Source organism: Triturus cristatus, chromosome 1_1 (genome assembly GCF_964204655.1).
Source record: "Triturus cristatus chromosome 1_1, aTriCri1.1, whole genome shotgun sequence".
Lineage (NCBI taxonomy): Eukaryota > Metazoa > Chordata > Amphibia > Caudata > Salamandridae > Triturus > Triturus cristatus.
Genome location: NC_140579.1, coordinates 125,983,602 through 126,010,075, shown reverse-complemented (window position 1 = coordinate 126,010,075; position 26,474 = coordinate 125,983,602). Strand labels below are relative to the sequence as shown.

General features: G+C 46.3%; 1 long non-coding RNA gene and 1 pseudogene across 1 annotated transcript in view; one reads left to right on the top strand and one right to left on the bottom strand.

Annotated features, from left to right (window-relative positions):
• Positions 1 to 235: 235 nt before the first annotated feature.
• On the bottom strand, positions 236 to 6,895 carry LOC146869758 (H-2 class I histocompatibility antigen, Q9 alpha chain-like; annotated as a pseudogene).
• A 2,475-nt stretch (positions 6,896 to 9,370) lies between these two features.
• The window catches only part of LOC146869757 (uncharacterized), a 36,015-nt gene continuing 18,911 nt past the window's right edge, over positions 9,371 to 26,474 (top strand). Inside the window, exon 1 of the long non-coding RNA XR_014965477.1 lies at positions 9,371 to 9,581. This is a non-coding gene — a long non-coding RNA (uncharacterized LOC146869757). The remainder of the gene's footprint in view (positions 9,582 to 26,474) is intronic.

Genomic DNA, 26,474 nt, shown 5'->3' with positions numbered 1-26,474 from the left:
TGAAGTGGTGAAAAGTGGGAAGCAGCTACGGCTAACTTAAAGGACTTGGACAACTCTCTCTGGAGAATGAACCGACGCTTGACTGGGAAGAAGGAACCAAACCCACCGATACAAGGGAAGACTCACCTGGCATGCAGCAACAGGGACAAGGCTGAGGTCTTTGCTGACACGTTGGAGGCATCCTTCAGGCCTAACCAGGCTAGCAAACTGGCAGCAGAAGTTGAGCAAGAGGTCGCTAAGCACCACCGGGAGCACCCACCAGAAACCGAAGCTGCAAACATTGAGGAATGCTCCACAGGCGAGTTATCGGTCCTGGTAAAGACACTAAAAAACGGCAAGGCACCAGGAAAGGACAGAATAGTCAACCAAGCCATCAAGATGCTCCCAGATGCCGCAGTGGATCACCTTGCTGAGATATTCAACACCTGTATGCAGCACCAGTATTTCCCTAATGCCTGGAAAGAAGCAAGAGTCATCGTATTCCCCAAGGCTGGGAAACCACTACGAGATCCTGCAAATTACCGCCCTATAAGTCTGCTATCTGGCCTATCAAAGCCCTTCGAAACAGTTATCCTTGCCCGTCTTGTGGACTTTGCGACAAGCGAAAACCTCCTCGCCAAAGAACAGTTTGGGTTCCGGAAAGACCACTCGACCAATCACCAACTCCTCAGAGTTGTGGACATCATCAGCCATGGATTCAACATCAACAAGTCCACTGGAGTAGTCTTTCTGGATGTAGCCAAAGCATTCGACCGAGTATGGCATGAGGGACTGCTTTGCAAACTTATCAAGCTCAAGTTTCCAAGCTACCTGATTAAACTGCTGTCTAGCTACTTGTCGAAACGGACCTTCCACGTGGCAGTACGAGACGAATGCTCAACGCCACACCCAATCCTTGCTGGAGGGCCTCAGGGATCAATTCTAGGACCATTCCTCTTTAACATATTCACAAACGACATCCCCAAGGACCTAAAGAAGACTGATCTGGCTCTTTACGCAGATGATTCTGCAGACATCTCCCAATCCTTCAGCGAACAGGAAGTGGCTAAGAACCTTGAGTCATCACTCAGCAGACTCTCTGAATGGTACAGCGACTGGCAGATCACCCTCAACACTAGCAAAACCACAGCAACATTATTCACCAGGAAGCTGAACAGAAAACACCCAACGGGGACGAGATCAAATGGGAAAACAGCAGCTCCTACCTGGGGGTGACTCTGGACTCTAAACTCACATGGAGAAACCACATAGAGAAGACCTGCCAGAAAGCAGCAACAAAACTGTCTGCATTATACCCACTCCTGAAGACCAAGTCGATGCCCTTGCAGAGCAAGGTGCGAGTAATCACCGCAATAATTTGACCAACCATGACGTACGCTTCACCAGTTTGGAGTGGCTGCCGCCCGCAGCATCGGAAAGACCTGCAGAGACTACAGAGCAGGGCCTTACGGATTGCAGCAGGTGCTCCAATCTTCACAAGAACAGCAGACCTCCACAGAGACCTAGGCGTTGAGATGTTGGACGACCATCTCCGCAAACTCAACAGGACATTCTACAAAGGACGGGATCAAAAAGATAACCCACTGATCAGGAAACTTGCAGACATTTCTACAAACCCATTTGACCGCTAACCGAGGCCCATCGAAGCGCTAAACTTGTGAAACTGAAACAGCAACACAGCATCCCAAAACTCATCACTGCCTGAGGGCAAATCGCCCCGGCAGGTACCCAAAACTCATCACTGTCAGAAGGCAACCGCCGCGGCAGCCATCAAAATCTCATCACCACCAGAAGACACTTGGCAGACGAATACAAGACTCTGCGATTAAAACTTGCTGACATTTCCGCAAACCAAATTGACCGCAACCCGCGGCCTATCACAGCGCTGACCTTGTGATCCAACCTCAACTGTGACAAAGCGTCCCACATCAATAAGACAACCAAAACAGCGACTAAAAATACTCAAAATGAATGTGGAGTAATGAGGATATCGCCTCGGTATCTAAAAACTCACCACTGTCAGATGGTATCTGACAGGCGAAAACAAGACACACGGAACCTCTGTGCACTCAGAGGAGCCGACGCCTGGTGGGGGCAGTAAGCGCTATATAAACCCCCCTAACCCACCTTTCTGCACTGCCAGTGCCTGTGCACAGAGAGGAGTCAGCGCCTGGTGGGGGCAGTAAGCGCTATATAAACCCCCATAACCCATCTCTCTGCGGTGCCAGTGCCTGGGCACAGAGAGGAGTCAGTGCCTGGTGGGGACAGTAAGCGCTATGTAAACCCCATAACCCACCTCTCTGCGCTGCCAGTGCCTGTGCACAGAGAGGAGTCAGTGCCTGGTGGGGGCAGTAAGCGATATATAAACTCCCATAACCCACCTCTCTGCAGCTGCTCCTCTCCCAGCTTCAGGTATTTCTTCAGGTACTCTATGCACCTCCCCTCCAGGTAGTCCTTATCTCGCTGGGCGTTGATCCGCTCCGAGTTTCACCGGTGCTGTGTGATCCTGGCCGCATCCATGGCTGCCATATAGGTCTGTCTGTCCTTGTCGAAGCTGAGGAAGTCGTGTCCATCGAAGGCAAATTGTAGGAACCCCCTGACGGACCCGTCCACCCGGAGCTCACAGCAGTACATGGACTGGACCATGTTGAGACCCGAGGGAGGGGGAGAGGAGAGTGAGGGACTGAGGAGAGGTCTGACACCTGTAGGCAGAGGCTGAAGGAAGACACAGCCCCCCCTCACGCGCACCCTCAGAACCCCCGCCCCTTCCCACAGCCTATCATCCACTGGAACATGTGGAGACCTGAGAGGGAGGAGCAGGAGGGGCTGAGGGAGGAGCAGACACCTCCAGGCACAGACAGTGAGAGGAGCCCCCTCTGGAGGGTGGGGGGGCAGACAGACTGTGCCTGAGGGGGAGCAGCAGAGAGTGAAGTTAAGGTCCGGAGACCAGAAGCAAATGAAATGAGAGCGGGGGGGGGAGGCAGAGAGACGGTCCGATGTCTCCAGGTAGAGGGGGGGGGGGGAGCCATAACCCCCTCCGCTTCACCCGGAGCAGCCAAACACCACTGGGGCCTGAGGGGGAGGGGCAGTGTGAAGGGGACGAGGGTGTGGCAACTCAAGCCAGAGAGTGAGGGGAGCCCCCACATCCCATTCAACCATCCATAGAGGGGTGAGGGGCTGAGGAGGGGGGCAGTGTGAGGGGGCGAGGATGTGGCACCTCAAGCCAGAGATTCAGGGGACCCCGCACCCTCCGTTGAACCATCCATAGAGGGGTGAGGGGCTGGGGGGGAGGCAGTGTGAGGGGGCGAGGGTGTGGCACCTCAATCCAGAGTCAGGGGAGACGCCGCACCCTCCGTTGAACCATCCATAGAGGGGTGGGGGGCTGAGGGGCAGTGTGAGGGGGCGAGGGTGTGGCACCTCAAGTCAGAGAGTGAGAGAAGCCCCCGCGCCCCCATTGAACCATCCATAGAGGGGTGAGGGGTTGGGGGGCAGTGTGAGGGGGCGAGGGTGAGGCACCTCAAGCCAGAGAGTCAGGGGAGCCCCCGCCCGCACCCTCCATTGAACCATCCATAGAGGGGTGGGGGGGCTGAGAAGGGGAGGGGTGAGGGGCTGAGGGGGGGTCAGTGTGAGGGGGCGAGGGTGAGGCACCTCAAGCCAGAGAGTCAGGGGAGCCCCCCCGCCCCCTCCATCAAACCACCCATAGAGGGGGGAGGGGCTGAGGAGGGGGGAGGGGCGAGGAGGGGCATGGGTTCCAGGCAGACGGTGACTGTAGACAAGAATCCCCCCCACCAATGAGGCTGGGGCGGCGGGGGGCACGGGCAAAGTGAGATCTGAAGGAGGCAACACAGATTCTGTCAGAGTAGGAGCGAGGAACAGTGAGGTCCTTGGATGCCTCCCACCCCCAGTAGGAGCGAGGAACAGTGAGGCCCTTGGATGCCGATGCCCCCCCACATAAAAACCAACCACAGCTTCTGTGCTTGAAAATGTCTACAGGACGGCGCCTGTCACCCCCTTCCTGGTCACTCACCCCCAAACACTGCCCCCCCCCCCTCTGACCTCTCACCCCCTCTTCCTAGGTCTCCACCTCCCAAACACTTCCCCCCCTCTGACCTCTCACCCCCTCTTCCTGGATCGCCACCCCTTCAAGTAAAGCTCAATGCAGAGCCATACATCACGTGCAGGTCAGCCCCCCTCCCCTGTATCCTTCCTCCAACCCCCCCTGAACTCCCACATGTTCGTCACCATCCCGCCGCCACCCCCAGTAGTTACCCTCCCCCAGTGTCACTCACCTGTCTGGTTGACTCGGTCCATCACGTTCCTCACACTGGTTCTTTAACAACTGCTCGTTCCCTTGGGTTCTCTCCGTCTCCCTCTCCCAGTACTGGGGGTCCTCGGCGGTGATCCTCTCCATTCTGGGGGCCCGGGGCTCCTCTCTGTGGCTCTCACTGGTGTAACCCACGATGGGGACGTCATCCATGTACCCGACCTCGGAGAACTGGGGGACCCCGGGGAGGGGCCACGAGAGGGAGGAGAAGAAGTACCGGAGGGAGTGCGAGCCTGGTGGGGGAGAGAGGGACAGGGGTCTGAGAAGAGAGTGCGCCCCCCCACATGAAATACCTTCCCTCTGCCCCCCCACACAACACTAACGCCCCCACACTCCGCCCCCCTCTACAGTGCATGTGACTCTTACAAATAAACTGGGGGGGCCGAGGGGGAGGAGAAGTAACACAGGAGAGAGCCTGAAGGGGGCGAGAGTGGGTCTGGCAAGGGGGGGGGGTCTACGACGCAGCAACAAAAGATTAGCCCCCCCTTCATTCGTGATCCCAGAAACACTGAGTCTCTGGTGGGGAGGGGGGGAGAAAACACTCACTGAGCTGCATTGGATAGCGCCCCCCCCCCCATCGTGTCTCTGCCCTGCCCCCCTCGCCTTCTTTAACGGGGGGGGGGGGTGTTAGCTCTCGACGATTGGACAGTTTGAGGCGGTGATGACACTGTGGGGTATATATTTACATAACCACGCCCCTTCAACCACATAACAACGCCCCTTCAATGATAGAACCACACCCCTTCAACAATAGAACCACACCCCTTCAACGATACAACCATGCCCATTCAATGATAGAACCGCGCCCCTTCAATGATAGGACCACGCCCATTCAATTATAACCACACCCCTTCAACCATACAACCACGCCCCTTCAACGGGGATGGTGGGGGCCATGGATGTATCATACAATGCCCCACCCCCATCTGCTCGAGCAGGGGAAGGGGCAGAAACACTAAGAGAGCATCATACGAAAACCACTCTGTTATTGACCCTGCAAGAATTAAAGGCTGAGTGTGCCCTGCAGTGCTTTTACCCCAATGACTGCAGGTGAAACAGCTCAACGCACAGAGCTGCGATCAGAAAATAATATTCCGGGACCCCATAACAAAGGATCCCGGTGTGTAGGGGGGCAAGGGGCGGAATCATGAGTGGTGGAGTCATGAAAAACAGTCTGGCAATCAACAGTTATGTTTTTAAAACTCAGCCACAAAAAAGGTAACCAGGGTAAATATGACACTAGATCTGCTCTTGTTTACTAAACTGATCACAAAGAGGCTGCGTTTTAAAATATCTCCTGGGGTTCGAGCACCTGCTGCAGAGATGTGTGTGCCCAACAACTTTTAGGGCATAATAGTACAAGCAAGATAACTAGGGCGGTTAATGCACTTGCTGCAGAGATCTGTGTGTACCCAGCAACTTGTAGGGGATAATAATAAAGACAAGATAACTCTTGCGGTTAATGCACCTGCTGCAGAGATCTGTGGATAACCAGCAATCTTTAGGGCATAATAGTACTAGCAAGATAACTCTGGTGGTTATTGCACTTGCTGCAGAGATCTGTGTACCCAGCAACTTGTAGGGGATAATAATAAAGACAAGATAACTCTTGTGGTTAATGCACCTGCTGCAGAGATCTGTGGATAACCAGCAATCTTTAGGGCATAATAGTACTAGCAAGATAACTCTGGCGGTTAATGCACTTGCCGCAAAGATCTGTGGATACCCAGCAACGTTTAGGGCGTTAATAGTACTAGCAAGATAACTCTGGGGGTCAATGCACTTGCTTCAGAGATCTGTGTGCCTAGCAACGTTTAGGGGATAATAATAAAGGCAAGATTACTCTTGCGGTTAATGCACTTGCTGCAGAGATCTGTGGATAACCGGGCAAGATGGCGGCTGGTCAGCCGGCCGAGTGAGCTGGGGTCGGAGCACTTTCCTGGACGACTCCTCCCGTCTCTTATGTTTTGCTGAGGCCCACCGGAACCCTGACGGAATGATCTGGCGTTTGTTGCTGCTGCTTCAGAAGGACTTTCAACAGTCATATCGTGTGACCCGGGCAGGTCTTCTTAGTGTTGCGGTGCTTTTCGAGCATCCCCCTCGCATCAGTTCTGGAATGGCGCTGAAGACGCCAGGACTCGCGAACCCCTGGGAGGCATTAGCGGTCCTACAAGGGATGGCAAAGATGTTTCACCAGCGGACGGTGGGCAGAGCGGCTCGATGCCTGAAACAGCGCTGAATCGAGGGAAGCAGACGGTTCATTCCCTTTTCAAAGCACAGACATTGAAAAGCAGGAAAACGGGGAATATGCAGTCTGAAGAGGCCGAGCCTGACAGAAAGGAAAATGTATCTGTCTCTTCCACCAGGGGCCCAGATACCGTAATGGCTGTTCCCAGTTCAGGTAGGAGTCTCTTGTGCGAGCGGTGATGCGATGTTGAACGATGGAACTGAGCAATTGACTGCTTCTGTGTGCATTGACAAAAATCTTGGCACTACCGGAGTAACAACTCCAGGAAAGGAAAGTGAAGTTAGCGAGTCTAATGAGTAAGCTAACGCACCTGGTAGGTGCATTATGGGAATCGCAGTCCCCTCGATGGCCAGACAGGGGGATGGAAAAAAGGATGGTAACAGTAACCCTCGCAGTGAGACTGGTACTAATGGATGTAATCTACAAGGGGCTTATCAAGCTGAGAGCATTTCAGAACCTGGCAAAGAATATGAAGTGGGCGATAAGTTTTATTCCATGTCTGATCCATCCTCCTCATCTGAAGATGGAAGCCTGAGCAAAGACTAGGTTGACGAAGACAGTGATAATGCAGGCTGGCATGATGAGGGGGGGTAACCTGGAAGATAAGTCCTCTTCTAGGACAGGAACTGTGCGGAAAATTAAAGATCAGTGGAACCCTGATGAACCTTTGCGAAGTAAGGTACAGGATCCCATAGGTGCAATGGCATGGGATTATTCTTTTACGGACCAAATCGGTAATGATTTACCGACTGAGAATAGTGATGCCGCAGCTATTTCGAGCTCAAGTCAGGATATCCCAAAAGAGGTCACTCTGGATGCTATCGACCAGATTATTATGGTCCACCAGGCAGAAACCAGGGCGGAAAGCTCTCGTACCCAAGGGGCCTGTCGCCAGCTGCAAAATTCTATCAGAAGGGTAGCTAAGGCCTGCTCAGATATAGCAGCTAGGACAGGAGAGGCTGAGGAGAGAATCTCTAAGCTTGAAGATGACTTAGCTGTGCAAAAGGGTATTACGGAAACAATTAGAGGGCAGAAGGACGACATAGCCTGGAAACTTTCTGATTTAGAAAACCGGATGAGAAGGAACAATCTCCGAATTCTTGGCATACCAGAGGGCTCAGAAGGCGCGGACACCAGTCAGTTCATCATAGAACTATTTACAGAGGCGTTTCCTGAACTAAAACACTGGGAGTGGAAGGTTGAAATACAGCGAGCCCACCATTTTCCTTTTAGGTAGCGCCAGCAATCAAGACAGGCTAGTGTGCAACCTTGTGCTATCTTGATTTCACTCAATAATTTTTTAGCCCGAGAAGCAGTGTTCGATTTGGCCAGACCCAACAGGAAAAGAATTTGGAAGGGTTGCGAATTTTTCGTAAAACCAGATTTTTGCCAGGCTACGGTTGAGCGAAGGTGGCAGCTACGCTTGCTGATGCCTCTGTTCCAGGCAAAAGGGGCACAAGTGTTTCTGCTCAACCCAGCTAAGTTAAAAGTACTGCATCAGGGGCAGATGACATTTTTTGTAACCGAGATTCAGGCAAAATAATTCCTGCACTCAATTCAGGAGGCTAAATAGGGAGTGATACATCTCTCCTGAGTGATGCAATAATTTCTGAGTTTACTGTCTTTGTGCTGGTCTTGAGTTTAGCCGTATTTTTGACCTTGGTTGATCACAATAATATATTATGATTGTCTTTCTTTTTTTGGTGTTTAAGGGAGGGTAAGTCCCAGGGGGGCTCCCAGCTCCTCATCACTAGGGACCTATGGTCCTTTTGCCGTGTGTAGTGGGTGGAGGGAGGGGGAGGGTGGGGTTCCTGGGAGTAGAGATGGAGAGGGGGGAAGGGGTTCGGGGAGGGAGCGGATTGGAGGGGTAGGGGGGTGGGGGGTGAGTGATGATTTTTTGGTGTCAGAGATGAGAACAAACTACAGTTGAAGGAAGCCATGTTTTTTAATTTAACTGTTTTTTTATATGATTTATAAGAATGTCGAAATTGTCAGAATTTGTATTGAGGGCTCTTTTGGAGAACTGATAAGTAATATATGTCATGGTGTCCAACAGCTTTTTATAAAGGTACTGGGTCTTCTTGAAGGGATTTTTGTAAAGAATAATGGCTAGCATTTGCATAGCTACTATAAATATTTGTGGTCTCAATGATGGAAGCAAAAGAAGAAGGGTGCAAGAAGACCTCAAATTTCTACGAGCAAACTTGGTCTGTCTGCAAGAGACGCATATAGCCTGCAAAGACTTTAAAATACTTGATACCATAGGGCTTAAAGTGATTGCACATACGACTCAGGATTGTAGGACCAAGGGAGTTGCCGTGTGGCGTAGCGATGAAATTATTACCTGTGAGAAAAAGATTGTTGATAAGCTTGGAAGGTGGATAATCATGGAAATTAAGCATGGGACTGGGATATTTACTCTATGTTCAGTATATGCCCTTGTTTTAGATGATCCTTCAACTTTGGCCTATTTATCTACGGAGCTCCCCTCTTGGCCCTCTCCCTATTTGGTGTGTGGGGATCTAAATGTGAATGGGTCTAGGGCATAGGTCTTCAACCTATGGGGCGCGACCCCCAGGTGGGGCGTGGAGTCATTGGCAGGGGGACGCGCATTCAAATGCCTCACTGCTGCCTCGAATCCAAAACGTTTTCGTTTTGTTTTGGATTCGAAATAATTACATCCCAGGAGCCTCTCTGATTGGAGGACAGGGCAAAATAAGCCAATCATAATGTGGCTACGTCATCAATGCCTGTCCTCCAATCAGAGAGACTGCAGATGAACACCAGGAAATGCCCGCGAACTTTGTCCAGCACCTTCGTAATGCAGGCTGTATTTCCACGGAGTTCTGCGCCGTCACTGCTGCCTTTCACTGGATCCAGTTATCTTCCTTGTCCGTTGCTGCTTTCACCTCGTGTTCCAACTCATCTTCGTGGCTCATTGCTGCCTCTGCATTAGGATCTCCTTCCCGGCTGGTTTCCATGGCAACCGAAGCTTCCAGGAATAATTAGGTAAGCCCCCTCCTCATACCCCATGCCCTGGCTTTTCAGCTGCAGACATACACTGAAACTATCTTACATGCAAGGAAAGACACACACACAGATTCTTATCTGTTTCCTTGATTGAGGTGGGTGGATGGGACAGGAAAAAGGCTCCGTTCATTTTTATGACTGTGGAATGGTGTTTATTTTTGGTGTACTTTCTGTTTTTGTAGCAGCAGTTACATATTCATATTGTTGACATTTAAATGTTTATTTTCCGTGTTCTTTCCGCTTTTATTCTTGTAGCAGCAGATTAATATGATGCCTCTGGTAAACTACAGTTGCCACACTTTCCCAAAACAAGCTATGGTTATTTGTTCATGTGTAAAGCATCCATGATTGCAACTTACTTGATGTAGTGATTTTTGTAGTACAAAAAACGTTATCACGTGGTGGAATCATTTAAAACGGGTCTGGGAGAGTTCATCTGAGGACATCCCTTTTTGTCAAAAAGTTCTAAATAGTAAATATTCACAAAATCGCAATATATGAGACTGGTGGCCACAATAGCGTCTCATGTCTTTTTATTACATGTAGCAGTGTTTTTTAAGTATGCAAAATAACGTATATTAAATTCTATAGGAGGTGCAATGAAATATTAGTGCAAATGTTGCAGTGACAAGAGAATTCTTAAGGCACAGGAAAAGGAAGCAGTCCTTGAAATTAACTCCGCAATTTGGAACGAACCTTGTGATAACACTCTTAAAACAGTGCGTGATGCAAATTGCAGAAACCTGCGGCCAATGGCTGATCTATAATATCCTTGCATATCTTCATAAATGTAAACAAGAGATCACAAATGCATGTCCCTGATGTCAAGGCTATGTAGACTGGATTCACATTCAATGTACGTTCCCAGTTCTAATCTATTAGCAGCAGGTTCTTATATATACAGGACCAACTGCCTACGTTTCGATCTAACACCTGATGCAGTCACAATATTCATAGGCTTTTCCACCCACTTATAGATTCCACCTAAAGGAGGGCATTGGCTGTGGTTTATAACTACGCTAATCACTAGATTGGTGAATATGGGCTCATGGAAACCTAAATAGCCGTCTGAATTTCAGCTGTGGTTAGAAACAGATCATTATGTCCTGCAAAGAAATGTATTTTAAAGATATTGGTGCTATACACATTAGAAAAATTATAACATTTGTAATTACAAAATTATGTTTTTATCATGTGTTTTGCAAAGGAACAAGATTCCAAAATATGGAGTAATTAAATTGTGCAGTTCAAATGTATTAAAGATTAAATAAATGACAAGCAATGGAAGTAATATTTGCGGTAATACAGCAAAACATAAGAATATGCCAGAACATTTAGTCAACCATGTAGATACAACTACAGTTTCAATGCATAAGTATCTTCTCATGAGTAAAATCAAAGCATTAGTCAGCAAACGTGGCCAAGCACTAACTCTCAAAATGTCCATTTAGTTAATTTTTAACTTTTTCATACCTCTTCTGCTATTCTGATCCCTCCCCCCCAAACAAGCCTTTCTAAACCCTTCCCTCTGACTCTTCCCCCTACATCTCCCTTTTACTCATCCCAAGCCTCCTACTACTGCTATGAGCTCCAAAACATCTCTCCACTATCCTTCTCAATCCAAATAACATAATACCATATCCACCACTCCAAATTACTTTCCTTCTTCACTATACTAATTCACCACTAATCCTTTATGAGTTCTGGAGAAGCGTGCTACTTACTGAAAAAGCGCTTTGACGCTTCTTCAGGGGTAATTAGCGCTATATAAATGCAATTACAATACAATACCTTTGACACACTGCAGCAGTGAATGTTTTGTGGGTCTTCAGTTCATATAGAACACAGCCTGTCATTTTGTTTGCAATGAGATTTTGTGTCCTAAACTAAGCACATGTGACTCAACGCTGAATGGTTACTCCGCATATATGCTGTTGTCATTGTGGTATTGAATACCAATGTGTGCCAAAACTGTTCTCTCGTGGCATCATTTTCCATGACTGGTCTATAAGTTTGTCAGCAATAAAACGTCATAAATCACCCAGGTACCGGGGAGGGGGGAAGGAGGAGACAATGGCATGCGATAAACAGCTGTCTGTCTCATGTCAAGGCCAGGCTCTCACAGAATCGCCGTGTGTGCTAATTTGGAGGCTACTCAGCTCCTCGCCGACTGCCTGTGTGATCTTGAATGATCTAGTTTACCTGTCTGTTAGATTGCCGGCCTCTGGGTACAATGAACTTCACCCACAAAAAAGAAACCACGTGTGTCTTTTGTCTTCCATCTCTAGACGAGTGTGTTTTGCGACCTTTCACAACCTCTCTTCTGACCCTCACCCTGCGAAGGCCTTTCCAAGACGAGGGCTCAGATGAGCTAGTCTGACCGTGCAACATGTTGTCCTCCACCTGCACCAAATGCATGGGAACACGTGTTCACAATGGGTGCCATTCTCCTTCCAGACACTAAGGCTCACCATTGTACTGAATGTCTGGCCTGCATAGAAGGGCACTTCTAGGGGCACGGACATGAACAAACCTTTGATTTGCTAAACACTGTTTAATACTATTTCCCCACCGTAAAATGATTGCTGTGGTAATTGGGGGCGCTTTTGGTTGTCGATGATGAGGAGTACCAAGTTCTAGAATTTTTTGTCGGAGGGGGTCCTTACGCCTAACATTTTTGGACAGGGGGGTCTCGGCATCAAAAAGTTTGAAGACCTCTGGTCTAGGGGGACGGATAGGGTAGCAAGTACAAACCGTAAGCCGCGAGTGTGCAAGACATTCAAAGATTTATTAAGAGATGTAGGCCTGGTTGATGCATGGCCTAATCTGAGGGCCACCAATCCGGGGTTTACCTATTACTCAGCTCCCCATCAAAAACTGGCCAGGCTGGATTATTTTTTGGTCTCACCGTCCCTTCTAAAGGAAGCTAGAATAGAAATATATCCTAGGATAATGTCTGACAACAACCCGGTAGTATATGAATTTTCTTCAGTTGAGAGGGTGTTTCTTGTTGACCAAGAGTATGTAAACCATATGAGAGGGTGGATATGAGAATCTTATAGATTTAATAAAGACAGTGCATCCCCAGGAACGGTATGGGATGCGTTTAAAGCCTCAGTGAGAGGGGAGACCTTGAGGTTTAGTATTAATAAACAAAAGAAAAGTACTTATCAAATTAAAGGCTACTATCAGAAATTAGCTTGTTTAGAGACTGAATTAATCTCCGGTGTGAATAATGGCAGTGACCCATCTATAATTTCAGATTCAATTATGGTGACTAAAGCTGCCCTAAATGATTTTTATGTAGGCAAACTGGCTGGCAAGTATCTTGTTAAAAAGCAACAGTGCTATGAATATAGCGAGGCAGTAGGTCGACTGCTGGCAGTTAGGTCCAGACAATAGATTTCGGCTGGCTATATTAAACAAATTAAGAATATGCAGGGTGACATATTGTCTGATGATGGTGAGATTAGAGAAGCCTTTAAAGCAGTGGCGGCTGGTGACCTTTGAAAGTGGTGGGGCGTAAAAGTTAGTGATGAGTGGGATTCTCCCCCTGAGAAAAGAATGGGTAAATTATGCATTTTCACGCATATTTGAGAAAGCAAGAAGGTTAATTAAGCAATTATGAAAGTGTGGTGAAGCACAGGGAAGCATTGGAGAGGAAGGGTGCATTGAATAAATACCACCAAGAGGCACGGGTATGGCTCTGAGTATCTTATATAATAGATACCAGGCTGCATCAAACATCACACTTGCTTGTGACGTGTTTCATGACAAGCTACAGCTCTGCCTGTGGCCTCATCCTATGCATTGTCAGAATCATTCTCTGGCGCTCCTTGCAGACAGACATGCATCCTACAGTTCCAGGGACATTAATATGTGTCGTAATCACACTCACAGAGCCGAAGTGGGACAGCCACAGAAGGGAATCCTAAGCATGGGAGCTACAGTTCGTATCATTTTCAGAGTGTAACACAGTAATAGCATTACCAATGGCCTGTGTTCTCAGGCATTAATTATTAATCAACACATAATTAGCCTTAATGACGTCCATGCTGAGTTCATGTGCTTGGAGGTGGCATTATATAATCTGTACGGATGGGATTTGTTTGCGCACTTTACCGGCCTTTGACGTGTGAAGCACGGCAGGACTTCACCAGGCACCTGCACAACGCATAGATTGAAAAAAGGCCGTTCGACCGTAGTACAGTTTACCAGTTTGTGAAATTTTTTTGGAAGCAGTGTTACAGATAATTTAACAAAAGTAGGCACTAATTTGAATGAATGCAAAACGTTTGTTCAATTTTCTCAGTTGCACACAACTTCATGAAAAGCTGATTATTTCATTAAAAAAATTTAATGTGTACATTTGAGCTATTGGGAAGGTGGGCATGTGACCAAACAGATGGTCCGGAGTCAACGTAGTACACAGGAACTGCCAGTTGTGTGTGCCTGGAAGACAGGAGGAACGGGAACTGTGTTCGTTTACAGGGGGTGGGTAGCAGAGTAGTGTGAAGGAACAGGGGACTATGTAGGTGTTGTTGTGCAGCTTCGGCTTATAGCACAGTAGGTGAGAGCACAGATATGTGTGAGGCCGCATGTCACTTTCTGACAGCTAACAAAGGCCATTTGTGCATTCTTAGCTGTGTGTTCCAGGAAGGTTGAAAGTGCTCTGCAGGAGAACAGGTAAGTGTGTGGGGGTGTTTGTTGAGTGAGCAGCAGGGATTGTAATGTAGGGACCGGGAGCAGGGAAGGACAATGTGGAAGAAACACTAAGGGAAAACATGGCGAGAACTGGCACTGAAAGGGCAATTTTTTCATGTAATTCCACGAAAACATGGAAAACCCGGTAACCCCCCAGGGAACACTGAGGCCTCCTCTGTCAGTAATTCCTGGTCGACTTACCAGGTGACCTTTTGTGCCACTCCTGAGAGAGTGTTTTTGAAAATACAAATAATAGTTTTGCTGCCTTTCCAACATCACTGGGTGTAAGTGGTTTCAATAATTGCTGGTCATCGTGTTTCATTGACTTGTTGCAGGTGTGCCAAACAGCTACTCAGAAATAGTACCTAGTAATCCCTTTGCTTGTAGAAGGTGTGCCAACATTGCAGCCGATGCAACAGCAGGATAAATTATTCACACAGCTTGCTAAGTATGACAAAGCATTTATTTTACAAACCGCCGCATCCATTATGACAAAGCATCTTTCTGTGCATTAGGAAGTATAAAGAGTTCATGTAATGTTCATGAAATGTTTCTCCAGACTGTAAACAATATCGTTTTGTTTATGACATGATTATGAACATTACTAAATTGGCTTTCTTGATTTTTTTTATGATTACAAGACGGTTTCGAACTACTAGCAGGTATAAATGTCTACATAACTGATGTTGGAACAAAAAAAAACGAAAAAATGTATACAAACATAATAAAAACAATTCATAATCTTTTCTTATGACAAAAATAATTATTTTAAACATTTTATATTTGACTGCGTGCCTAAAAAAGACAACAGTTATTAATAATACAATACCGATGTGGTATTTAAGGGCTTGTATAGTACGACACATGCACGTTGAAAAACCAGTGTTTAACGTGCACTCGTCTGAAATGTACTCTGGTTGAAAAGACTAACGGTAGAGCAGACAAGATTTTCAGCACCCGATTTACAGGTAGGTAACCCGTGGCGCTAGTAACTCAAAGGTCACCCTTCTAATGGAGTTTGTCCAGGCACGGCCGGCATGTCTGGAGAGGGTAGGGGGGGGAAAGTTAATCAATAATAAAAAGAACTTACCAGCCATCTTCTCCGGTCCCGCGTCACATCACGTCTGCTGCTCTGACTGCAACGTGGAAGTAACTTCTCCCCGCTCTTTTCTTTTGCCAATGAGGAGACTGGGGGGCCGGGCGGTGGGCTGAACCTTTACTTTCCTGTTATTTGATAGGGCATGGGGCGACTTTGTGCAAAACGCGTCACCGCCCGAGTAGGAGCCTACCTTCAAACTCCTGCTCTACACAGGGCATGCGCAGCAAACCTAATGGATTGTGAATGTGAGTGAGGGGCTTTGCTCCTCTGTCACATGCGCAGACCATCTTTTTAACTCCTGCTCGTCTCTGCCTGCGTGCGCTGTGCGTGACATGCGCACAGCGCACTTTCACCAGTAATGAAGCGCACAGGCGGCCCGGAAATGTAAACTGACGAATTGTAAGCTGTCAATTCGTCTGGTTTACATTCCATCCTGTTCACTGGCTGATTCTTATGTGGGGCGCTGCCCCAACGCCCCTAATGGACCAGCCGCCACTGCTTTAAAGAATATTATGGGGTACTTTACACTGCAGCAGCTCCATCTGTCGTAAAGGAGATTACTTATGATCCTGACTTTTTACCTAAGGTGAAGCTATCACAAGAGGAGGCCCATTTTTTGGGTAGTGAAATATCTCAGAAAGAGCTTCAGAAGGCATTGTATGATCTCCCGTCGGCCAAAGCCACAGGTACGGATGCTATACCGCTGGAGTTTTATAAAACCTTCTTTAACGAGATTGCTCGAGAGATCCTGGCTCTGTTAAAAGTAGTTAAGGGGGGGCTATTCCTCCGACTTCATGGGGGACGGCAAACATTATCATTTTTTTAAAGAAAGGGAAGGATCCTTTGAATATGGGGTCTTATAGACCAATAACATTACTAAATAGCGATGCTAAATTATATTCAAAGATCCTTGCTTCACATTTAAATAAGGTTATGCAGCATTTAGTATCAGAATGGCAGCATGGATTTATCCAGGGCAGGGGGACTGAAGATCATATTAGGCGGCTCATTTCTTTATTCGATGCTGGAGACGTATTAAGATTACCCATGGCGGTGGCCTTTTTAGATGCCGAAAAGGCGTTTGACGGTGTGTCTTGGAGCTATCTGTGGAGATGTCTGGAAGCTAATAATTTAGGTGTGGGGTTCATCAAGGCGATACAGGCTCTGTATTATAAACCTACAGCACAGGTTCAGATTATGGGTGGCATATCACAGCCCTTTGTGATTACAAGAGGCACAAGACAGGGGTGTCCATCTTCCCCCTTGCTGTATGTGTTATATATGAACCCCTTTCTAGGTGTCTCAAAGCCTCAATGAACATCTCCCCTTTTAGTTTATATGGTAGAGACACAAAACTATTGGCATATGCCGATGATATGGCTGTTATTACCTCTGACTTAGGGAATACTCTGATTGAGGTTGAGACACTGGCTAAGCAATTTGGGTAGTTTTCTGGTTATCGGCTTAATACAGAAAAGACTCAGATATTGGTCAATAAGCATGTGTCTTCTATTGATAGTAGGATTGTGGAAGAGGCTGTATATCTGGGCATACGAGTAAGAGTTAAGATTGAGGATGTTGTGGAGGCAAATCTTACTCCTATAATAGGACAAATTAAGAGGGATATGGGCCACTGGGACAATCTAAAGTTATCTATAATTGGCAGATGCAACTTGATCAAAATGGTGATCCTGCCCAAACTGTTATATATTTTCCGTACAATACCTTTGGAAATACATAATGCATGGTTTGGGCAGATTGAAAGGGAGATAGTCAGATTCATATGGTCTTATAAACGGACACACCGATCAAATATTTTTCTAACTCTTGCTAGGGAAAGGGGCAGCCTCAGCCTACCTAATCTCAGCTTGTATCATCTAGCAGCATCTCTAAAATATTATCGGCCGCTGTTTGGTATTATGGAAAATAGGGCTACTAACTCTAATTACGTGCCCTCTATATTCGAGAATTTGATAGGCCCATGTGCCAATGGCTCTTTGCTAAAGATATTTGAGCCTAATTATTTTAAAAAGACTTGTTTTAAGACCCTTATTGCAGCCTATCGAAATTGGGCCCGGATTAGAAAGAAAATAGGACTCGGCAGGTTTAGCAGGTATACTCCCCGGTAACTTTGGCAGATGAATACTTACACAGGTGGGGGAGAGCAGATGTTTTTAGGATAGGGGATCTAATGGCTGGGGAATACATGGCTTCCTTTGATATAATTATGGCCAGATTTAATATTAATCGTAGGGACTTTTTTAAGTTTCTACAGATAAGGGACTTTCTCCTTAAGAAAACTGGTGGGACATCAAGTTTTTCAGTGATCCCATTGTTGGAAGCTCTTACGAGTATATGTCCCCCCTCAATTTCATCGGTGTATAGCATACTTCTTGAGGGGGTAGAGGATGACATTGAAAAGTACTCTATAAAATGGCAGGATAGGCTGGGTGTCGCAGTGTCGTGCTTTATTTATTTATTTATTTTATAATTTTATAAGGGGTATCTCTGCGCTTGCAACAGACCTACAGCCTCGGCAAACTCATTAAAAAAGATACGTTTTCAGGAGTTTTCTAAACTGAAAGAGGGTCATATCAGCACGGAGATATTGTGGAAGATTGTTCCAGAAGATCGGGGCCAGGTAAGAAAAGGCTTTGCCACCGGTACGCGACTTCTTGATTCTGGGAATAGAAAGTAGACTTTTAGATCCAGATCTAAGAGAGCGTAGAGGAGTATAGATATTAAATTTCCTAGCAAGATAGGATGGACTAAGCCTATTTAAGGCCTTAAAGACCATGCATCCTATCTTGAATTCCACTCTTTTTCTCACTGGAAGCCAGTGAAGCTTCGTTAACAGAGAGGCATGGAAGGAGTCCTGGGCGGTAATCCCATCACTAGATGGGCCGCCGTATTCTGTATAACCTGCAGTTTGCCTAGGGAGACTTCATGAGTCGAGAGAAGCAAAGCATTGCAATAATCGATTCTGCTCATAATCAGGGCCTGTATCAAAGTTTTCCTGGTCACAGTGGGAAGCAAGGGAAAATCTGCCTGACGCCACCCCCTACCCCCTTTCGCTGGAGAAGTGAGGACGGCATGGAAGCACCTGTGCACCATCACCAGGTGAGGGACCCACAGCAGGATCATCTGAAACACCGCCACCGGGAGACAAACTAAATTCTTCCCTGGCCCTCCCCCAGGAGGAGCCGTAGGGAACCTATGGTAACTTCAGGAGCACGCCCCCGATTGAGGGACTGCACCTGTGTACCAAATGCAGCAGACCCACCTGACTTTAGCCAGACCCACAGCTGCAACCGCTCAGGTGGACGAAGCACACTCAGAACTCCAAAAGCTCCACTCCTGCTGGTGCGGGTAAGACTGATTTTGGGCTATTGGCTCTGGGGAACTTGCTGCTGCTGTGAAGCTGGAACACCCTTGACTGTAATTTAGAGTCAATGTGAACTCTTGAGACTCAGACTACTAGCAGGACATATCCGGGATGTTGCAGTTGGGAATGAGTAATGACCACTTCCCCAGAGCGAGGAGGAAGTGGGACAGGGAACGCCAAAGGAACACTAGAGACCCGACCTCAGGAGGGGCTGTGTAGTTGTTTTTTTTCTTTGTGTTGATAAGGGTAGAAATAAAAACTTTTTCATAAAAGTGAGCATTTGGTTGGGCAATAATTTACTGCTGCTGTGCGCTTGTTTTGAGTGTGGGGAATAGGGACACATCAAGAGGTTTTGTAAAAAGAAGAAAGAGAACCTGAAGGAAGTACCCATAGATATCAGTTACATACCCCAGTCTGTTCTGTGTGCCCAAAAGACAGAACCTATATATTATGTGAGTTTAAGACTCAATGGTAAATTGGTAAAAACACAGGGTGTAGACAGTCGGTGGTTAAAAGTGAATTAGTCTACCCTTTCTAAAGGTGATTTTTTTTAAACGACAAGAGGCTGTTGGCCTTTTCAACACCAATTGTAGTGTTGGATATGGGGCAGGTCCTTTCTTCTTATTTAACCTTACTTTATCTTCAAGGAATAAGCACTAACAGAATGTTAAATGAGACATAGTGTTTTTGAGATGTGTCCTTACTGGCAGGGGTCTTCGAAAATCTCATGATTGTCCCGCCAGACTCTAGACTTATTGGATGGACCCCACTGTCTTTGAGAAGTAATACTATTCTCCATACGACATTTAATGAATGGACCTAAATATTCCTTCTTTCATATGAGGTATACTTCATATCCTCCTTGTGCCCTGAAGAAGTCCATATGTATGTGGAGGAAACAGGTTGGCTGATTTTTTTGATAAGCAATAATGATGCAACAATAAAGAGAAGAAGCTCAACTATTAACGTAATACTGTGGATATATTTGGAATCTGAATTGTATTTAATTGTATTTGTACAAGTGGTGCACTGCTGCTTGCTTTGTTTATCTTCCTAAATCATGCCCAATAAAAGTGTGGGGGTACGCTGTGTGCATGAAGACACTAAAGTATACCCCGTTGCACACTTAACTCTTACCAATGATACAGGACAAGAAAGTACAGTTGAGGCTGGGATCCTCCCTTGTCTTCCCGAGGAACTCATGCTAGGTACAGACAATCCTTATTTCCTTGACTTACTCTTTAGAAATCTCAGAAACAGGAAACATGCTCAGGCCCCAAGTACAAAGGAAATTATACCTGTACATAACACTCTCACTCCCCAAACACTGGGCACTAGACAAATGTTTCAGACTGGCTCAATTGAAAGATAAAACACTTCAAAATGAGTGACAAAGCACCAAAAATTCACAGAATTCCTCCAACTCTGTCTATCCTAGCTTCATAATACAGAGTGGGCAAGTAAGGCAATATTCCTCACTTGTTAGTTCCTTTTGATTTTAGATAACAGGTTTTGTTCTTTGCTCACTCACACCTTGTAGAAAGGACTAGCCAATCCAATCTACAGAACTTCTTTTAGCCTGGCATATATGCTCGAACCAAGCAGTATTGCCAAGAATGTGCCAATTGGAAACGTAAAAATCCATATCAGCCTCGTAAAGCACATCTACAACCCTTACCTATCATAGGGAATCCCTTTGAGAGCGTAGGGATCGATCTAATAGGACACTTACCCCGCTGCACAAAAGGGTTTCAATACGTATTAGTCATAGTTAACCATGCTACACGTTATCCTGAGACCATCCCCTTAAAGGTCCCTACAAAGGTCTTTGCACAACACCTCATCGAAATGTTCGCACGCATGAGATTTCCACAAGAAATCCTAACAAACCAAGGCACTCCTTTTGTATCCAAAATGAAGAAACAAGTATGTAAACGACTAGATATAACAAGCATTGGCATGGCCAATAGGTCACGCTTTTGGTATCTTATTAAGTATTTAGTTTTGCAGCACAATATCCTTGGTGCCACACCATCAACTGTTTCATGGCTAAGCACTTCTAAGGTCCCAAAGGCGAGGGCTATTGGCTATGCCAATGTTTGTTGCTGAGTGATACAGGGTTTTTGCTCGTTATTGTGTGTAGAAAGGGGTAGAGGGGTAGAAGAGGGCTAGAAGAGGCATAGATGTGCAGAAGATGGGAAGAAGAGGGTTAGCGGGATAGAAGAGGGGTATCAGAGGGGTAGAAGGTGTTTGAAGAGGGATCGAGGTGTATAATAGGGCTACAGGGGTAGTAGAGGTGTAGAGGCATACTAGAGGGGTACTAGAGGGCTACAGTGGTATAATGTTTGAATAGGTCTAGAGGGCTACAAGAGGGGATAGAAGAGGGTTAGAGGGGTAGAAGAGTGGTAGAATGGTAGAAGAGTGTGCGAGGGTTAGAAGAGTAGAGTGTTACTAGAGGTGTAGAAAATGGATAGAAGAGGGCAAATAAAGTGCTAGAGGGGTTAGAAGAGGGCTAAAGGATGTACAAGTGTAGAAGAGGTGTATAAGGTTAGAATAGGGATAGAGGGTTTGAGGGTTAGAGTTGTCAAAGAGTGGTAGAGGGTGAGAAGAGGTTTAGAAGGGGTTATAAACGGAGTTAGAGTGGTAAAAGGGTACTAGATGTGTAGAATAGTTGTAACTGATGTTTTGAAGAGGGCTAGTAGAGGTGTAGAAGAGTGTTTGGAGAGGTCTAGAGGTGTAAAAGAGGGTAGAGGCTTTGAATATGTGCAGCTGTGTTTTGAAGGGTGTAGAAGCGTTGAAGAGTAGTCAAGTGGTAGAAATGTGTTTGAGGTGTAGATTAGTGTTGTGTTAGAAGCGGTGTAGAAGGTTAGAAGAGGGTATTAGGGGTAGACGAGTAGAATGTTAGAAGATGGATAGATCTTGGCTAGAAGTTGATAAGATAGATAAAGGTGTCTAGGATTAGAAGACTTAGAGAGGTGTTGAAGGGGGAGCAAATTGTGCCATAGAGGGGTAGAATGGTAGTAGATGTTTAGAAGAGGGGTTGTAGGCTAGAATAGGGGTAGAAGATGTCTAAAAGTGTAGAACACTGGTAGTAGTGTAGTAAAGGGGTAGTAACGGTGCTAAAGAGTGTCAGCGGGGTAGTAGAGTGGTAGAAGAGTAGAGTGTTAGTACATGTTTTTGGCAGTAGAACGTTAGAAGAGGAATCTAAGTGTCGAAGAGGGTTAGATGGATTGAAAAAGAGTCAGTGTGAATGAGTTAATTAGCGCTAGAGTGAGTCCGTCTGACAGAGCCAGTTAGCAAGTGTGTGAGTCATTGAGAGTGAGCCAATGTGTGAGGCAGTGCGAGTGAGTCAAGTAGTGCTAGTTTGAGGCAGTGAGAGTAAGTCAAATAGCGATAGAGTGACTCAGTGAGAGTGAGCCAATTAGGTAAGTCCGTGTGAGTTAGTCAATGAGAATGAGCCAGTGCAAGTGTGTCAATTAGTGAGGCAGCGAGTGAGTGAGAGTGAGTCAATTAGTGTGAGAGTGTGTCTGTGAGTGAGTCCTTCAGTGAGAGGGTGCGGGTCCTTGCGGGAGTTAGCCTGTGGGAAGGAGCCTGTGTAACGAACCTGTTGGGAGGTAGCCTATGCGATGGCGCCTGTGCGAGGGACCCTGTGAGCGATTTATAGGCAAAGCGGCTAGTGGTCGAACTACAATAGTCTGCCTAGCGAGAAGTGGTGGTAAAATGTGTACCTAAACCAAAGTGTGTATCGACAAAGGAAAGCGTCAAATGCAGATAGTGTTTTACATGTGTAATACACGAACCACATGTTGATAAGTGTAGAGCGTGTTACCGAGAGAGTAACCAAATCAAAGCAAGTGAATTCCTCTCCGTGCATTAAAACTCGTCCTCGTGCTCGTGTGTTCGAAATCCCCCTGTCCAAAGAGTACACAAAAGGATAGATTTGTAAGTGCTGTGAGATGTCGAGCGGAAAACGAGAATGTCCGAGGAAATAAGGTAGTGTAGTGTGCTATGTGTAAAGTCTGCGCCGCTATAGTTTTCAAAAACAGCACCCAAATCCCTTTTAGATTGTGCAGCAGTAATAATGTTCATATCTGTCGTTGCCATTTTTTTTTGGGGCTAAAAGCCATAATGTTTGGGCAAGAATGTGAAATGCTGAAATAGGCGTCCCAGTCTGAGGCTTAAATGTGAGTCCGCTAACAATACTGTCCAACCTTGCCCCCTCGAAAAAGTCCATACTTGTTAAGGTTCTGAATGTTTGGAGTTAAATGTAAACTCACTCTGCTCAGACGGCAAACCTCAATTAAGGAGGAATCTGATGTTGTGGGTTGTGCTCTCCTGGCGCCTGTGGCCTGTTTCTCGGTAACACGTTGAAACGCAAACCCATTGATCATGTCGGATGTCTCTGTTTGCCTTGTGCCCCACTGGCACCTCTTGTCTGGTCCCTCTGTAACGCTAGAGAATCTTGCATTGTCCAAAAAGGGCTCCTAGTCCCTAAGCAATCTGTTTAATGTAACATTTTGTGTTTTAGTCTAAATGTACTCAGTCCACATGGCCCATATTTCCCCTTTGTTATGTAACTCGAGCCTTTCTTTATTTGTAACCGTTAGAATGGTAAAGAGCGGAGTGTAAGCCAAGCACAGCACCAGGCACACCACTGTGCTCGCTTGTAGCAAGACATACAGACAGTTGTGCCACTTCAGTAGGACACAGGCTGGTCATGCTGCTCAGTCACACGTACATATTCACAACAATCTGAGCATTCTTCACTGATTGCATGGTAGCTCATGATGAACAGCCGAGTAAGGCAATGAAATCGCTGCGTAGTGAGTGGTGCGGACTCGGCTACTCTTGAACCAGCCGTGTTTGCACTGCTAATTTGGCCACGCGTTGTTCGCGAAGTAAAAGCAGCATCAACCCTTCCGCCCGCCAATTATTTCCCCAAATCTAAGTTAATCAGTACGCAAGCGGCACTTTGCTGCAGGTAAGGATGCATTACAATTTTAAATTATGCTCCCTAAGCTATGGGACGATGTTCCGGGGATGTCTAAATTTCCATGGGACATAAATGTCACATTTGGATTTGCGAGGACTATAGTTTTTTGGGGCGTTTCCCCATGGTAAGATTTTATTGACATAACTTTTGAGGTTCCTTGAAATAAAACCAGAAACACCGCTTCAAAGGAATGGCGCCTGGCCCCGCACTGCTTCCGAATGTGGGGTGAATGAACATCCCCTGGAGACACGCTGGAAATGGAGACACGCTGGAAAAAGCACATTCTTAACAATGTTCCTTTCACTCTGCATCTCTGTAATGGTGTATGTGTGGCAGTAAATAATTTTGTATATGTTTTTAGTAATTGTTCAATTGGCTATAAGCCGTAATGTAAGGCCACCTCTGTGAAAGCTTGAAATAAGCACACCTGACTGTGGATTAAATGTGAGCCCGATAACAATACTGGCCAAGGTGGTAACCTTTCAAAAGTACATACTTGGCATGGTCCGAAATGTTTGTATAAATGTAAAAACCCTTCGTTCAGACTGGACATATCATTTTAGGAGGATGTGTGGGTGTGGGGCCTTTTGCCCGAACAAACGTTGAAATGCAAATGCATTAATCATGCAGGATGGCTCTGTCTGCCTTCACCCCCAGTGGTGCCTCTTGTCTGGTTCCTCGAACCGCTTGCAAATGTTACATTGTCAAAAAAAAAAGGGCTAAGGTGCGTTTAGGGGTGGTGGATGTACAAGCAGAGGAGCCCCAAGGAAGCTGACGAAAAGGGAGGGGGTAGTGTATATGTTTTTAGTAATTGTTCAATTGGCTATAAGCCGTAATGTAAGGCCACCTCTATGAAGGTTTGAAATAAGCGCACCTGACTGTGGATGAAATGTGAGTCCGATAACAATACTGGTCAAGGTGGTAACCTTTCAAAAGTACATACTTGGCATGGTCCGTAATGTTTGTATCTAAATGTAAAAACCCTTCGATCAGACTGGAAATATCATTTTAGGAGGATGTGGGGGTGTGCGGCCTTTTGCCCGAACAAACGTTGAAATCAGGCAGGATGGCTCTGTCTGCCTTCTCCCCCAGTGGCGCCTCTTGTCTTGTTCCTCCGTAATGCTCGCAAATGCCCCAAGGAAGCTGATGAAAAGGGAGGGGTTAGTGCAATCCGAGATGACGCGGGGAGAGAAGGGAGGGGGAAGTGCAATCAGAGGAGCCTCAAGGAAGCTGACTAGAAGGGAGGCGGTAGTGCAAAAAGAGCGGGGAGAGAAGGGAGGGGGTAATACAAACAAAGGAGCCTCAATCTATAAAGCTAATGAGAAGGGAGGGGGGAGTGGGAGCAGAGGAGCCATTAGATGCCAGCTGTGCACATGCACGCGATCGTGCACTCAAGCTTTAGGCCAGCAAAACACTGTTGGTAGCACTTTGAAAATCCCACATACAAAATGTCTCTCAGCAGAGCAGCGCAAGGGCTGGCTCAGGCGAGACCTAAACAAACATGACCACATCTGTTTATCATCCACGGACAGATGGACTTGTGGAGAGCTACAACTGAAGCCCTGAGCTAACTCTAAAAATAAATGCTGTCTGGGGATGGGAAAACATGGGACCAGTTTTGCCTCTGCTTCTTTTCGTTTTACGAACCAAGTACAGAGTAGTCTAGGGGTTTCTCCTTTCAAACTGCTTTTTGGTTGTAGACCTCATATACTCCTAGAAATCTCTAAGGAGGCATGGGAAAAAGATACAGAAAATGAGACCAATTCCTTTTTAGACTACGCCAATCAACTAAAATCAAGGATCGGTAAACTGAGAATGTTGGCTCATAAGAACAAAAACTGAAATTTTTTTATGACAAAGGGAAACAATGGAGATAATTGGCTGTTGGAGACTGGGCACTATTCTGTTTACCTACCTCAAATACAAAAAAGGAAAAAGAATGGCAAGGTCCCTATGAAGTTGGAAAGAAAATATGACGAGTTACGTATCAACTACGACTTTGTTCTGAAAAGGAACAGATCTATCATATCGACCTCTCAAAAAATGGTGGAGGGCACCTCCGAAGAATGTACAGGCAGTAATCCCTTGTATACAATCAAGACATACTATAGATAAAACAAACATCAATAATGCCCTTACAGAAGATGAAAGAAAGGAACTTCTTCATGTCCTAACTTCCTTCTCGAAATCTTTTCAGACTTACCTGGTAGAAACTACTTAGCTATACATTCAATATCTACCCAAGAGCAAATTGTTATTGAACAATTACCTTACTGCATCTCAGAACCCTGTAGAGTAACACTTCAGGCCGAAGTGAAACAAATGCTCGAGATGGAAGTTATTGTTCCCTCCAAGAATGAGTGGTGTTCTCCCATGGTACTGGTTTCATAGACGGATGGTAGTATACGGTTTTGACTTTAGGGGTGTAAATTGGGTCTCTAAATGAGATGGTATCCCTTACCTAGAGTTGATGAATGAACCGAAAGACTTGTTATGAGGCACACTGCATAAGTACCATCAATTTAACCAAAGGTTATGGGCTGGTCCCCTTAAGCCTGGCAGATCAAGAAAAGACTGCCTTCGTCACCCCTGATGGTCTACATAATTTCACTGTTCTACCATTCGGTTCACGCAGTGCCCTTGCCACCTTCCAGAGGCTCATGAATACCCTACTCACAAACCATTAGGGGT